Source organism: Magnolia sinica, chromosome 16, assembly GCF_029962835.1.
Source record: "Magnolia sinica isolate HGM2019 chromosome 16, MsV1, whole genome shotgun sequence".
Taxonomy (NCBI): domain Eukaryota; kingdom Viridiplantae; phylum Streptophyta; class Magnoliopsida; order Magnoliales; family Magnoliaceae; genus Magnolia; species Magnolia sinica.
This window is the reverse complement of record NC_080588.1, coordinates 5,572,498-5,576,458: the sequence shown is the minus strand read 5'-3', so window position 1 is coordinate 5,576,458 and position 3,961 is coordinate 5,572,498.

Below are 3,961 nucleotides of genomic sequence, written 5' to 3'. Positions count from 1 at the left end.
GGCTATATACTCTGCCTGTGACAAAACAAGTTTCCTATTTTCCCTGTCACGCTTTATCCTCATGCCTAGGATTTGTTTTGCAACTTCTAAATCTTTCATAGTAAATTCTCTAGACATTGTCATTTGAGATCTGAGATGTCCTTTATGCTTGATCTAGCCACAACCATACCATCATAGTACAGAAGAAGAATGATGTACGATGTATCAAACTTCTTCAAATAACAACAGTGGTCTGCATGACATCTTCTATAACCGTTTCCACACATGAAATTGTCGAACTTCTTATACTACTGCCTCAGGGCCTGCTTCAGGCCATATAGACTCTTCTTCAGTCTACACAACTTGTTGTCCTTTCCTGGTGCCACGTATCCTGTCGACTGATGCATGTATATCTCTTCTTCAAGGTCCCCATGAAGAAAGGTTATCTTAACATCTAGCTGCTCTAGATATAAGTCCTTTATAGCCATTATACTCAAGACCACACGAATCATAGACATTTTCACCACTGGTGAAAATATTTCAGTGAAGTTGATACCTACCTATCTTTTGTTGGAATCCTTTCACAACTAATCTTGCCTTGTACCGTTTCGAACCATCGTGCTCCTCCTTTAGTCTATAAACCCACTTGTTAGGAAGAGCTTTTTTACCCTTGGGTAGAGTGATTAGTTCCCATGTACGATTAGACTCAAGAGAGTCCATCTTATCATCCATGGCTTGCTTCCACTTAACCCGTGTATCTGACTATAATACCTCTTCAAAACACTGGTTCACCATTATCTGTCAGCAGTAGATAATGTAAGGAGGGTGAGTATCGGACCATGGGTTTCCTCTCCTGAGTAGATCTCCACACAACCGGTGTCTGCGAATCTACCTCATAATGTTCTTGTGCATGATCATCCTATGGCATTATAACACCCATATCTGGTAACTCTTCTAACTCTACGAATTCTTTCTTATCGTCCTTATTTTATTGCACACTGTCCTTATATATCACTTTTTCATTGAAGACTATATCTTTGCTTCTGATGATTTTCTTGTTTTCTGTATTCTTAAACCTATAGCCAAAATCATGATGCCCGTAGCTTATAAACGTACACATCTTAGACTTCGCATCCAACTTGTTTCTGTACTCTGCATCAATGTGAACATATGAAGTGCAACCGAACACTCTAAGATGTGCAAGGTTCACTTCTTTTTTAGTCCACGTTTCTTCTAGTAGCCCACCATCCAATGGTGCTGAGGGACTTCTATTGATGAGATATGCAGCAGTATTCACAGCATCTACCCAAAACATCTTGGGTTAACTTCATGCTCCTAGCGCGCTCAAGGATGGTCCTGTTAATATGCTCAGCCACGCCGTTCTGTTGTGGTATTCCTGGAATTGTTTTCTGATCTTTGATTCCATTTACTGTACAATACTCATCAAACCTCTTATCACAGTACTCTCCCCCATTATCTGATCTGAGACATTTTATTACTTTACCTGTCTTGTTTTCTACTATTACTTTTCACTTCTTAAATACATCAAATACATCAGATTTATGTTTTAAGAAATAGACCCACAGTTTTCTACTAGCATCATCAATTAAGAAAATAAAATAACATAAGCCACCAAGAGATGATACCTGTACCGGTCCCCACACATCAGTGTGTACAAGCTCCAACAGATGCGTCTTTGGAGTGCGTCCTGCTTTCTTAAAACTTACAATCTTCTACTTGCCATACATGCAGTCCTCACAGAATTCTAAGTCAATAAACTTCAGCCCTGGTAGCTTCCCTTTTGAAAATATCATTTTCATCCATTTCTCACTCATATGTCCTAACATCTAATGCCATAACTGCCCATTCACTCCAGTTGATGCAATAATGAGTGAACTATACGATCCTTAAGTCACGTACAAAGTACCTTCCTTCTTGCCTCGAGATATCACCAAGGTACCTTTTGTGGTCTTCTAGGAATCACTAGTGAATGTCGTTACATATCCGGTATCGGATAACTGCCCCATTGAAATCAAGTTCCATTTCAAACTTGGCACATGTCTGACATCCTTCAATTTTAAAATTGTTCTATCTTTCTGATTTATATGAACATCTCCCTTTCCAACAATACTGCATGACTCATCATCACCTAGGTAGACTCTCTCAAAGTCACCTGACACATAATCATGCAGAACTTCTTTACACGAAGTGGCATGAATGAAGCACCCGAGTCTATGACCCAAGACTAATTCCTAAAATCAAGAGACAAGATCAACGCCTTAGTGTCACTCTCCTCAGATAGATTCACTAAATGCTTCCCACCTTGAGTTCTTCCTTCTTGTTTCTTAAGCACCCTGCAATCACGTTTCATGTGCCCCTTCTTCCCCCAATGCCAACATCCATCTTTGTCTTTCGATCCCTTGGAGTTCTTCCTTAGAACGTCTGTGTTTATTGCCTCCTTTATTCAGCGATCTTCCTCTTCCTTCAACGTTTAGGGTATTCCCTGAATCCCCTGAAACTCCTGATGCTTTTCTTATAAATTCTTCACTGAGAATTAGACCAGCCACATCATCAAATTTCAGCTTTGTTGACCCTGAAGCTCACGGCAATTACCAAACCATCCCAACTGTCTGGCAAACTGGACAAGAGCAATAACGCCCTGACCTCATCCTCAAAAACAATGTCAACGGATTCCAACTAGCTCGTGATTGTATTGAACTCGTTTAGATGTTCAGCCACGCTCCCACCATCTGAAATCTTTATGTTGAATAGTTGTTCCATAAGATGAACCTTGTTGGGCGCTGAGGGTTTTTCATACATCGTAACTAGGGCTTCCATTAATTCTTTTGTGGTTTTTACCTTGGATATATTGAAGGCGACACTCTTAGACAAAAAGAGTTGGATTATGCCTAAAGTCTTTCGATCTAATAAGACCATTCATCATCTGTCATCTTTTCTGATTTCTTCTCTTTTCCTCTTAGAGGAATATAGAGGTCCTTCTGATATAGATAATCCTCCATCTGCATCTTCCAGAAGGTAAAGTTTGAACCATCAAACTTCTCAATTCTAGTCTTCCCTTCTTCCGTCATCGCTCCCACTTGAACTAAACCAATAGCTCTGATATCAGTTGTTGCGCAGCATGCCAACAACGCAGTGAACCGAGATCTAATCTCCGGTCTCACTCATAAACGATAAACAATAAGAAATATAAACTAGAAGAAGAATTAAAGCATTCCAAATAAACCACAAGACAAGATATACGTGAAAAAATTCCAAAAAATGGTAAAAAACCATGGGTACAAACTTCCACTATGAAGAAAATAAGATTACAAGCAATATACTAACCTTCTCCTTTTAGATGTATAGAGAAAATCCTTTGCCCACACTTTAGAATAACTCTTATAACACTAGAAAAACCCTAGGGACCCCTATTTATAGTTTAGGCAACTTCCCTTTTGCATCCTTGCGAAACCGACTCAAATTTCCGCAATCCGTATCAAATCCGCAAAACGAATTTACATAACTTCGACTGGTCAAGCAGACCCTCGACTAGTCGAGCACGGGCCTCAACCGGTCGAGTACCTCAGAACCAAAAAACTAATGCTCGCTGGACTTTAAGTCGAGCCAGCCCTCGACTGGTTGAGTGGGCTACTCAACCAGTCGAGCAGCCCTGTCCAGATGTGACTCTACATCCCAACACATAGATGTTTAGATTGGGAAAAGAGCTTTACCTAATATGTTGAATTTTGTCCGCAACTCCATTAAGGTCGATATTCTCTTTACAATACAATCCATTCTCCTAAATCTATTTTATTGACTATCGCCGCAGATGTTTAATCTTGTTTGACTTACTTCTTGACATATTTGTTCTCTTAAACTACGGATTAAAACCGTGGCTAAAACTGTCAAACCGTAGCTAAAAGCTACCTCCTCCACACGTTCATATAACCTTGGATAGCCCTATGAGAGACTCTATGAGGAC